Source organism: Microtus ochrogaster, chromosome 5 (assembly GCF_000317375.1).
Source record: "Microtus ochrogaster isolate Prairie Vole_2 chromosome 5, MicOch1.0, whole genome shotgun sequence".
Taxonomy (NCBI): Eukaryota; Metazoa; Chordata; class Mammalia; order Rodentia; family Cricetidae; genus Microtus; species Microtus ochrogaster.
Window position 1 is genome coordinate 80,928,735 of NC_022012.1, and position 13,024 is coordinate 80,941,758.

General features: G+C 41.4%; 1 protein-coding gene across 2 annotated transcripts in view; it reads left to right on the forward strand.

The window, feature by feature from the left end:
* The window catches only part of Ip6k1 (inositol hexakisphosphate kinase 1), a 39,919-nt gene that overhangs the window by 7,197 nt on the left and 19,698 nt on the right, over positions 1-13,024 (forward strand). The gene's annotated exons all lie outside the window — the stretch shown is intronic.

Consider the following 13,024-nt stretch of genomic DNA (forward strand, 5'->3'; position numbering starts at 1 on the left):
GGTTGTGAGCCACCATGTGGTTGCCGGGAATTGAACTCAGGACCTTTGGAAGAACAGGCAATGCTCTTAACCACTGAGCCATCTCTCCAGCCCCCTATTTTGCTGTTTTTTTGAGACGGCCTCCTCACTCTGTCCCAGCTGGCCCGAAACTCACTCTGTTGCTCAGACTAGCCTTCAACTCATGGCGGTCCTCCTACCTCAGACTCTTGTACTCTGGTTACAGGTATACATCACGATGCCTGTCTGGTTTGGTTTTTGAAACAACATCTTTGCTCTGTAGCCTATATGGCTTTTAACTTGTTCCAGTATTATACAGGACGGTTTCACAGCCCTAAGAAATTCTCTGAAAACTTGTTCAGCTTTCCCCTACCCTCGGCAATCATTTGGCCGGTTTTGGTTTTTTTTTAACTGTCTTCATAGTTTTGCCTTTTCACAATGTATAGTTGGATAGTTGGAAACAGATATATGTTTACATATGTGTATATATGTGTATATGTATATGTACATGTATATATGTGTGTGCGTCCTCGTTAGTTTTTATTTTTTTTTTGAACAGGTTATCATATAGTCTGGGCTGGTTTTCAACTTGCTCTGTAACTGAGCATGACCTTGAACTTCCACCCTAAGATTGCACTATCATGATCAGTTACAGTGTTGGGAATGGAACTAGGGTTTCATGTGTTTTAGGTAAGTACTCTATCACATGAGCTATATCTCAGTTCCTGTGTCTACGTACTGATGTGCATCAATTTCTCTGTTGTTAAAGTGGATTTTAAACTTTGTTTGTTTGTTGAGACAGGGTTTCTCTGTTTCAGCTCTGGCTGTCCTGGAACTTGCTTTGTGGACCAGGCTGGCCTCAAATTCACCAAGATCCGCCTGCCTCTGCCTTTCGAGTGCTACAGTTAAAGGCACTTTGTTAATGCATTAATTATCCTATAATGTCTATGCTACCACCATCTGGTTTTTAACCTTTTTTTTAAACTTAATCTTTTTAAGTATAACATTATAATTAGAGGTAAGCGTTTTGGTTTTTTTGAGACAGGGTCTCACTATAGCTCTGACTGTCCTGGAACTCACTATGTAGATCAGGCTGGCCTAACCATGAACTCACAGAGATTGCCTGTTTTTGCCTCCCAAGTGCTAGGATTAAAGACTTGCCCTTTAATCTAGGATTAAAGTGCCCGCCAAAGAGGCATAACTTTTTAGTAGAGCAGACTAATTTTTTTTTTCTGGTCATGAATGATTGTGAGCTATCATGTGGATGATGAGAACCAAACCTGAGGCCTCTGCAAGAACAACAAGTGTTCGTTCTTAACCAGTGAGCCAAGCCAATAGCCCTTTGTTTTGTTTTCTGAGACAGGATGTCTTGTAGCTTAGGCTCTATGTAGTCAAGGATAACTTTGACCTTCTGAGCCTCTTGCCTTTAACTCTTGAGTGCTGGATGTGTAAATTTATACCACCATGCTCAATTTTATGCTATGCTGGGGGACAAACTTAGGCCTTTGTAAATGATAGCAAATAGTTTACCAGTTGAACTACAGCCCGATCCTAGGTTTAGATATTATCAGTGTCTTATTGCCTATGGAGACGTTTTCAGCTGATTTTGTTAGGAAGGTTTTACTTGAGTATGGATGTTACTAGAAGTTTTTTGAGGGTTTTACTCCCCCCCCCTGCAGTTTCTGAAAAGAATGAAGATAGAACTACCATATGACCCAGGTATAGTACTCCTGTAGCACCCAAGAGTCTTTGTCAGACAGATAGCTGTGCATTTGTCTATTGTACAATAATCAAGATGTGTTGAATCATCCTGACAGTCCATCAACAGTTGGACCAATAAGAAGGCGGTATATGTGTACAATAGAGTTTTATTCAGTCATGAAGAAGGAAATTATATAGAGAAACACTTTCTTGAAAGATGAGGAGGAGGAGGAGGAGGAGGAGGAGGAGGAGGAGGAGGAGTTGTATAAATTGCATGGCAGATGGATGGAATCAGAGAGCATCATGGTAAGGGAAATTAACTGAATTCAGAAAGACAAATACTGTGTGCTTCTTCATAGCAGAGTTTTGTGTTTTTTATTTTTTAATTAGTTAATTTTTTTGCTTTTTGTTTTTTGTTTTTCAAGACAGGGTTTATTTGCATAGCACTGGCTGTCCTGGGACTATCTCTATAGACCAGACTGGCTTCACACTCAGAGATCTGCCTGCCTCTGCCCACCTGCCACCACTGCCTGGCCAGAATTTTTATTTTTAACAGGTATTTAAATTAAAACATGACAATAGTATGTAGATTATTTAGACACAGGAAAGGGATAATTGGAATGGGTAAAGGCACAAGAGAGGCTAACTCAGGATGAATATGAACAGAGCTCATAATTTGCATGTATGAAAATATAATGAAACCCATCATTTTGTGTAATGAGTATATACTAAAAAAGTCCCAGAAGATTATATTACCATCCTTGCCAAACACAAGCCATAATGTGAGGGTTTCTGGGGTACCATTCTTTCTTTAGATGAAATAGTGAATTGTAGACATTTTTTAGAGTAAAGAATTTGTAATTGTTGCCCTCAGTTCCTATTTTTACTTTTTTTGTTGTTATTTAAAGATAAGGTCTCAACTCGCTCAGGTTGTCCTTGAACTCACTGGGGAGCTGAGGGGCATTTTGAACTTTTGATCTTTGGTCTCTACTTGGAAGTGCTAAAATCACGGGCATGTGCCACTCCCTAACTTGCCTTCAGTGTTTAGATGACGGCTGCATCTGCACAGAGAGTGACACGCTCCTTCCCTCACTCCTGTGGCCTGGTTCCCCTGTAGTGTGAAAAAGCCCGAAAAGATGTGTTGTCTCCAGTTTTGAGGTTCCCACATCGTTCTGCAGGAGTAGTAAACCAAGCAAGTGACCTGTAGTGTGTGCTGCCTGTAAATGACCCCACTTCTCCACGCTAGATCCTTCCTTCCTTCCTTCCTTCCTTCCTTCCTTCCTTCCTTCCTTCCTTCCTTCCATATTTTATTTTTATGTGCTTTGGTGTTTTGCCTACACATATGTCTGTGTGAGGGTGTCAAATCCCCTGGAACTGGAGTTACAGGCAGTTGTAAGTTGCCATTGTGTGTGCTGGGAATTGAGCCCAGGTCCTCTAAGAGCAGCCAGTGTTCTTAACATCTGTAACATCTCTCCAGCCCCCCTTTCCCCCCTTTTTTGTTTTTGTTTGTTTTTTTGAGACAGGGTTTCTGTTTATAGCCCTGGTTGCTCTGGAACAGACTAACCTTGAACTCAGAGATCCACCTGCCACTGCCTCCGAGTGCTGGGATTAAAGGTGTGCGCCACCACTGCCTGGCTAGACCCTGTTTCTTAACACTTTTTTTCAGCAACCAGACAAGGAAAATAATGTTTTAAGTATTTCTTAGCTGTGGACCCTTACTTGGCAAGTCATTTCCCTCTGGTACCTGTTGGAGATGCCTGCTTTCCCTACCTCATAGAGCTTGTCTGGTAAAAGACAGGGTCAAGTTATCACTTCCTTCAGTTATTCGGAACTTTCCTGGAGATCGAACCTAGGCTTTCAGTATGCTCTGTAGGCTTTGTACTCTGAGCTATATCTCCAGTTCTGACAGGGTCTCACTAGCTGTCCAGGTTGTGTAGCCTGGTAGGTCTTGAATTTGTGGTTTTCCTGACTCAGCCGGGATTACAAGCCTACTCTACTATGCTAGGTTTTGATGATTTTTGGTATTTTAAATACCAAAAGTGCAGGTAAAGTTAAAAGGAGCTTGTTTCTATTAGCACAGAAAATAGACATGAGTACCAGGAAGTTTCTAATCTATCTGGAAATAAGATATATGATTGTATTAGATATTTCATCAGTGTCTCCCAAGAAAATCGACCTTGGTGAGCAAATATTAAAATGAAAAGTTTTTTCCTTTTTCTTTTAAGACAGGGTCTTTGTTTTGTTTTGGTAACCCTACCTGTCCTGGAATTTTTTACATAGATCCGACTGGCTTTGAACTCAGAGATCCACCTGCCTCTGCCTCCTGAGAGTGCTGGGATTAAAGGTATCTGTCACCGTACTTGGCTAATTTTAGATTTTTATTTGTGTTAATTTCTTTTTTATTTTGGTGTGGGAATTGACCTCATTTAAAGGTCTTGCCCATTCTAGGCTAGTGTTCTATCGCTGAGCTAAATCCAGCCAACTGTGAATATATATAAATAAATAAGTATAAGAAATTGGAGTAATGAGGGACTAGTGAGCAGTAGAGAGAACTCAAGAAAAGAATTGAGAGACTACATTTGGGAATGGGTAGGTGGCTGTGGTCCATAGGGCTCATAAATATGCTTATGGAAGACCCCATTCCTAGGCTGAAGTCTTGTTAGATGGGACACAGCTTTGACTAACTAGATGGCAGAGAAAATCATTGTGGGGTTGTGTTGGCAGAACATGTTAGAAATCGACATCCTAGAACTTAGTGGGTAGATTCCATTTACAAGGAAATGTATCACCAAAAACATTATACTGTGAAGTTCTTGGGTGAGGTGTTAGAGGAAGCTGCTGGCCTCTGTGATGCATCGTGGGAGTCAGAACAGCTGTGGTTGGGCTCTAGGAAAGCTGGCTAAGTGGTGGGACCTGGTGAGAGTTGCATAATGGAACTGGGATGGAGAGTTTTTCTTTTTGCATTAGTATTCTTTAATGTCTGCTGACAAAGCTTAATAAAAGCTAGCAAGGGAAAATAAAGATTTCATCTCTGTTTTTTGTCAAGTAGGCAGTGGGGGGTGGGTTTGGAGCTAAATTTATTGGAAACTGGTAAACTGCTAGTTGTTACATCAACAAACATTTTTCTGAATAGAGGTGATGATTACTACCAGATCCCCAGCCCCCTTATTTTTGAGGACAGGGTTTCACTATTTAACACAGCCTGTCCTTGAACTCGGTCTTCCTGCTTTAGCCTTCTGAGGGCTGGAATTACAAGTGTGTGTAACTGTGCCCAACTCTAGTTTGTTTCTTTAATGCTGTGTTGATTTAAGCTGCTACATTATCCTAACCTAGGTTAAACTGTGCTTTGATTTTTCTCATCATAGGTATGTTTGAGTTATTTTAAAACTTCATTTAAGGCCTGGCCGTGGTGGCACATCTTTAATCTTGGCCCTCAGGAGGCAAAAGCAGGCAGTTCTCTGAGTTCAAGGCCAGCCTGGTCTATAGAGTGAGTTCCAGGACAGCCAGGGGTACACTGAGAAACCCTGTCTCATTAAAAACAAAATAAAGCAAAGCAAAAAAACCCAAAAAACTAAAACCCTTCACTTACTCTATATTTTGTGTGTGCGTACGCATGCATAGATGCTTCTGTGCCTATTTGGGTGAAGGCCAGAGGACAGTGTTAGGTTCATTTCTTCAGATGATGTTCGCATTCTTTTTTGATAAAGGGTTCTTAACTGTCCTGGAACTCACCAAGTAGGTGAGGCTGGATGACCAGCAAGCCTCAAGGATCTACTTATTTCTACCTTCCCAGTGCTAGGAACACATAGCACTATGCCCATTTATTATTCTTTCAATTGTTGTTTTGAGACGTGGTCTTAACCTTGTGTCTTTGACTAGCTTCAGACTCAACGGAGATCTGCCTTGTAGGAGTAGAGTTAAAGACCTGTACCACCACACCTAGAGCCTAGGAATATAAAATATATTTATATTCCTCTTTTTTTTTTTTTTTGAGAAAGGATCTCACTATATAGGCCTTGGCTGTCCTCAAGCTCACAGAGATCTTCCTGCCTTTTTCTCTCAGGGCTGGGAATAAAAATGTGGGCCACCATGCTTAGTTCATTTATTTATTTATTTTTTAAATGTAGGTTTAGGGGCTGGAGAGATGGCTTAGTGGCCAAGAGCACCTAGTGCTCTTGCAAAGGTCCTAGGTTCACTTTCTACCTACTTAGAGCCATGTGTAATTCAGTTGTAGGGGATCTGATGCCCTCTGTAGGCATGTATCTATATACATACAGGCAAAACATCCATACACATAAAGAGTAAGATTTTCAAGTGTGGGTTCAAGAGCCTGCAGAAGTGACTCTGTATTTAAGAGCATATACTGCATCTCTGTGAGTTCAAGGCCAGCCTGATTTATAGAGCAAATTCCAGGACAGCCAAGGCTACACTGAGAAACCCTGTCTCCAAAAAACCAAACAAAAGAGCATATGCTGCTTTTTCTGATTACTTGAGTCCTAGCACCCATATCAGGTGACTTACAGCCACCTGTAGCCCCAGCTCTAGGGGAGTCTGGTGCCTCTGGCCTCTGTAGGCACCTGCACTCATTTGTGCGTCCTCACACGTGGACACACACATGTACATAATTAACAGTAAAAATGATTTTTTTATTAAAATTTTAGACTTTATATATATGGGTGTTTTGCTGTTGTTAAGTGTGTGCACTGTGTGTGTATATGCAGAGGTCAGAAGGTGTTGAAGCCTCTGAAACTGGACTTACAGATGGGTGTAAGCCATCATCTGGGTTTTTGGAATCAAACCTGGGTCCTCTGGAAGAGCAGGCGGTCCTAACAGCTGAACTATCTCTCCAGTCCCGAAAGTTGATGTTTTGTTTTTGTTATTACTGTATATGTTTGTGTACATGTATGCGTATTGTGGCCACATGTGGCGTCAGAGGACAACTGTGAGGGCCTGCTCTCTACTGTGGGTGCTGGGAGTGAACCTGACTCATCCAGCTGCCCTGAAGGTGTTGTAGTTGCTGTGTCTTCTTGTTGACCCAGTGGTAAGCAGTTCTTTTTGTTTTTGTTTTGTTTTTCACTTTGTATCCTTGGCTGGTATATAATTCACTATGTAGATCAGGCTGACCTTGAACTCACAGAGATCCACCTGCCTCTGCCACTCAAGTGCTGGAATCAACAGAGTATACCACCATGCCTGGATAATTTCTTAGAAGTCATGTAATGCCATTCATATAACTTTATAATTTCACCTAGAAATTTTATAGTTTAAGTCTTTACATTTAGGTGTTTATCTTGAATTAATTTTGTGTGTTGAGATTGGAGATGTGGTTCATTTTTGTCTCCTTGTGGATTTCAGGTTGTGCAATAATTGCTAACATTTATGTAAAGGCTTACCGTCTTCCTATGCTTTTTTGCTGGTTTTTATTTTCTTTTGAGGCAGGATCTCACTAGTCCTGACTGGCCTAGAAATTGATATGTAAACCATGGTGGCCTCAGAATCACAATGATCTGATTGCCTTTGCATTCCAAGTTTTAGGATTAAAGTGTATGCCTCTACACCCAGGTCAATTAATAATTTAAAAAATAGTTTAAACCAGATGGTGGTATCCCACACCTTGAATCCCAGCACTAGGGAGGGAGAGACAGGTGGATCTCTGAGTTCCAGGCCAGCCAGGGTCATGTAGTGACATCTTGTCTCAGTCATAATAATAGTAATAATAATAGTAATAATGGTGGGTGTTGTCCATTTGTAGTCCCAGCTACTTGGAAGACAGAGGCAGGAGAGTTGTTGGAGTACAAATTCACGGCTGCCCTGGGTAATATTCAGACCCTGTCTGAGAAAAGAAACAAGTCATTCCTTTAAAAGAATGTCATAACCTGTCATAATACTTTCACTGCCTAAGTGATACAGTTAGTTACTTTGCTGTGCTAGGGATTGATCACAGACTCACACATGCCAGGCATGTACTTTGTCCACTGAGCAACATTACCTCTAGCGCTGAAGCATTTTCTTCTAAAAGAAGTAATAATAGAAATGTTAGATTTATGAACCAATTTTTGGTGCAGTTTGCAAATTTGCCTGTAAAATATGAAGACACCAAAGATGCTTCAGTTAATAAAAAGCACTGCCTAGCAAATGCAAGTCTTTAATCTGAGACCATATAAAATAAGACGGGCAATGGTGATGTGCGCCTTTAATCCCAGCACTCGGGAGGCAGAGACAGTGGGATCTTTGAGTTTGAGGCCAGCCTGGCCTACAAAGTGAGTTCCAGCACAGCCAGAGTTTAACAGTGAAACCCTGTCTTGAAAAACAAAAACAAACAAACAAACAAAAACCCAAAAAGTATGTTGACCGCAGAATTCTGAATTCTGAGCTTAAGAGTGCAAGCCTGCTGCTCTGAGACTGTAGGTCTGTCTGAGCAATGCGGGGACCAGGTATTACCTTGCAATGCCATGGAGATTGTTTTCCTGGTTCTTAAAATACCCTGACCTTGTTTGCAACCAAAGCTCATCACAGTTTCTCTTTGTTTGCCAGGACTTTTTATTCACTGCCACTTTCTAGGCTTGTGTTATTGAATTAAATCAGACAAGAAAAACAAAAGGGAAAACACCCAAAAGAAAAACTCCCAACCATTTACTTTGTGTTTCCTAAGTTTGGTTCAATAGGATCTTTATGTAGCTCCTTGTTTAAAATGTATTTTGTTATAGCTTTTGTTCTTTATGCTATTCTTACCTGGCTACATTTAAACTTGTTTTTGATTCACTTATCTTTTATAGTCTGCACAGAATTTTATATTCTCTTTTCTGTTAGTTTGGAATTTTGTCACATAGCCAATATACTTTGTTCTTTGAAAAGCCATTTTACCTTTTTGTTCTGTTTTTGGTAGAGATAGGTTGATGTCTATACTCTTAGCTCTCAGGAGTCTGGGGTAGGAGGAATTGTCCCTTAGTTCAAGGGCAGCCTTGACTGCACAGTAAATTCCAGGCCAGCCGGGGCTTGGTTACAGACTTAAGACCCTGCCTGAAACAAAACAAGTGTTTTGCTGTTGCCTTTTTTATTTTATTTTATTATTGAGATCAGGTCTTACTGTATAGCCCTATAGCCATGGCTGACCTGGAACTCACTATGTAGACCAGGATGGGCTCCAATCCACAGAGATCTGCCTGTCTCTGCCTCCAAGTGCTGAGATTAATTAGGAATGTGCCACCAAGCCAGGCAATAAAGCATAATACTAAAAGCAAAAAACCATTTTTACTCCTCCATAACATTTTTTCATGTTATATACTTATTCTCTTGTATACAACTGTTTATGCTTTATAAATATACACATTTTGGGCTGGAGAGATGGCTCAGAGGTTAAGAGCACTGACTGCTCTTCCAGAGGTCCTGAGTTCAATTCCCAGCAACCACATGGTGTCTTACAGCCATCTATAATGAGACCTGGTGCCCCCTTTTGGCATGCAAGCATACATGGAAGGAATGTTGTATACATAATAAATAAATAAATCTTTAAAAAAATATATATATATACACATTTTATCACTTCTCAGCCTTTGAGCTGTGACCACATGTATAAATATGTTTGTTTATTTAGTTATATTTATTATGAAACTATCCTATGCCAGGAATTTCTTTGCATACTTAGAAAAGTATGTAAGAAAAAAAAACTTAGCTTCATGAAGCTAGCCCTATAATAACAAGTAATAGACAATAGATGTCTTCCGTGTGTAATATGTAGAATAGGAGATAAAAAGCCACGAGAAAGCCGTTGGGGTGCAGATCAGTGGCTAGAGTGCTTGCCTAGCATATGTAGCCCTGACTTTAGTCTCTGGTATCACCAGTTCCCCTTTCCCCACCCAACCAAGAGCAAACAAAATCACACTTAACTGAAAAGCAGAATGCAGGTAGGTTACAGGTAAGTTGGCAAGGTAAGGATGGATCTTACTATGACAGAGTAGTCAACAACTTCCTTTTCTTTTTCTTTTGGTTTTTCAAGACAGGGTTTCTAAGTAGCTATGGAGCCTGTCCTAGAACTCACTCTGTAGATCAGACTGGCCTAGAACTCCCAGAGATCCACCTGCCTCTACCTCCTGAGTGCTGGGATTAAAGGTGTGTGCCACTAAGCCAAGCGACTTTCTTTAGTAATAAGGATTGAGTGTAAGGTCTTATGTATGCTAGACAAGTTCTCTATCACAGAGGTATATCCTCAGCTCTCTACCCCTAGTTTAAGATGGGGTTCTTGGTTATTTCTTATGTATACAATGTTCTGTCTGTGTGTATGCCTGCAGGCCAGAAGAGGGCACCAGACCCCATTGCAGATGGTTGTGAGCCACCATGTAGTTGCTGGGAATTGAACTCAGGACCTTTGGAAGAGCAGGCAACTCTTAACCTCTTAACCTCTGAGCCCACTCTCCAGCCCCTAAGATGGGGTTCTTATATTTCTCTGGTTAACTTTGAATTTATGGTACAAATGAAGATGATTTCTGATCCTGCTGCCTCATCCTCCTGGGTGCTGGAATTACAGGCATGTGCCACCATGCCTGGATTATATAAATAGGACTCCTTAAATTTTAGGCAGGCACTCTGGATGAACTGCAACTCAGCCCCCTCCAGTCCTTTAAAAAAATTATGTGCATGTCATATATGTGTGTATGTGTAAGAGCATTGGTGAGTCCTCCAGAAATCCTGAGTTCAGTTCCCAGCAACCACACAGTAGCTCACAATCATCTGTAATGGGATCTGATGCCCTCTTCTCTCTGATGCTATCTATCTTCAGAGAGAAAAAAGGTCTTGCTAGCTAGGTGGTGGTGATACATGCCTTTAAACACAGTGCTTGGGAGGCAGAAGCAGGAAGATCTCTGTGAGTTTGAGGTCAGCCTGGTCTACAAAGCCAGGACTGTTTTGAGAAACCATCTTGAAAAAAAAAAAGAGAAAGGGGAAAAAAAGGCCTTAGTAAACTGCCCAGTGATCTCAAATTTGATATCCTCCTGCCTCAGCCTCCCCAGTGTTGGCATTAAAGGCCCTAACACTGCATGTGCCACCAAACAGTTTAAAGACTTTAAATTTTAAAAAATTTATTGTGTCAATATATGATGGGGTGGGGACATGCCACTGAGAAGAAAAAAGAGAAAGAGAGAGAGAGAGAGAGAGAGAGAGAGAGAGAGAGAGAGAGAAAGAGAAGAGAGAGGAGAGGAGAGAGTGAGTGAAGAGGTCAGCTCTGGTGGGTTCCCTTCTTCAACCTTTATGTGGTTTCTGGTATTAAACACAGGTTGTCAAGCTTGTGCAATAAACACTTTACCCACTGAGCTATCTTGCCCATTTCGAAGATTTAAAAAGTGATTTCTTTATGTGTGTGGGTATGTGCACATGAATGCAGGTTGCATTGTAGATCAGAGGCATCAGATCCTCCTGGAGCTGGACTTACAGGCAGTTGTGAGCCACATGACCTGAATGCTGGAATTCTCCAGTTCTTCGCAAGAACAGTATACATGCTTAACTGCCGAGCCATATTAGTTCCCCAGTTCAAAAACTTGAAGACAGTAGGGGAGTTAAACTTGGAGAGTGTTTTGGGTAAAGGAGTGGCTAGTGCTAATAAGTCTTGGGTATTTGAGGAACAGCATGGAGACCACGGCTAGAATGAGTTAATAAGCAAATACAAGAGGGGTAGGATATAAAGTATGAAACTGGGGGAGGGAATGACTGTCTCATGGCTCGGGTTAGGTATAGTAAATTGTGCTTTTATTCTGTGTGAGGTGGAAGCCATTGCACCATTTTATTTATTTATTTATTTAGTTTTTTGTTTTTAGCCAGGGTTTCTCTTTGTAACAGTCCTGGATATCCTGGAACTCGCTCTGAAGACCAGGCTGGCTTTAACTCAGAGATCTGTCTGCCTCTGCCTCCCAAGTGCTAGAGTTAAAAGGAGTGGGATTACCACCACTAATTGCAGCATTTTCAATATAGAACTCACATGGTTTTTTTGTTTGTTTGTTTTTTTGAGACAGGGTTTCTCTGTGTCGCAACCCTCTTGTAGAGCAGGCTGGCCTCAAACTCACAGATCTGCCTGCCTCTGCCTCCCAAGTGCTGGGATTAAAGATGTGTGCTTCCATCGCCCAGCTGAACTCATGTGTTCTTACTCCTATTCTACTATAGTAACTAGGATTGCTGTTTTGAGAATGAGCCATCTGGAAGGCCATAGTATGGTCCAAACCGTTAAAAAGGAGGTAGTGACCATACCAGGAGTGTGGCACTGGAAGTCAGAAGCCATTGAGACCTGATGCTCTTTGAAGGGATCCAGGAGGAGTGCCTCATGGAAGGCGAGTAAGAACCCCTGTAACAACTGAGTTGAGAAGGGGCAGACTGCAGTTGCAGAGGGTTTTAGGAAAGGGAGATGAGCTCTGTTTTGTTCCTGGTGAATAAGCTGGTGGGATGTGCATCTGGTGTTGAGTAAAAGAGAACAGAGGCCTGAGTCTTGAGACTGCAAACCTGGGAGAGCAGGCGATAGACCATTAGAGCAGATTGAAAAAGGGAGGTGAGGGGAGTGGTGTTAGGGACAGATGAAGGAAAAATACCAAGAGAGTTTAGCAGTTCTTTTCCACCTCCTGGAGCAGTGGTTCTCAGGTTGCAACCCATTTAAGGGATCACAGGGATCATCTAAGACCATCTGCATTTATTTACATTACAATTCATAACGATAGCAAATTACAGGTATGAAGTAGCCAGGAAAAAAATTTTGTGGTTGGTGGTTATCAAGACTTGAGGAACTGTATTGAAGGGTCAAAGTTTTAGGAAGGTGAAAACCACTGTCCAAGAGGATTGTGATGTAATTATAGTCCTCTTGGGAACCAGTGCTTTTCCTATAATATATACTGATACTGTTTGTTTAAGAAAACCAACAGCAGGGCTCATAGGTTAAGGACCTTGACTGACGTGACCTGGTGTTTGAGGTAAAACTCTTCTCTTGCTGGGTGGTGGCGGCGCACGCCTTTAATCCCAGCACTCGGTATTAAAAAACTTTAAGAAAACACACACACACACACACACACACAACCCAAAAAAACTGGCTTCAAATTCAGTGTGGACGATGGAAGTCTGTGCTCTGTAGGTGGGTCAATGATGACCGTGGTTGCACAGCAGTGGGATTGCATTTAATGTCACTGAGTTGTGCACTTAATGGACAGAATGCAAACAAAACCCATGTCTTTCTCTTGACTCAGGATGAGACCCTGAGCAGAACATACTGTTACTGTTTTTTCTGATCCTTTTTATTTATTTTTCTTTTGGTTTTTTTGAGACAGGGTTTCTCTGTAGCTTTGGAGCCTGTCCTGGA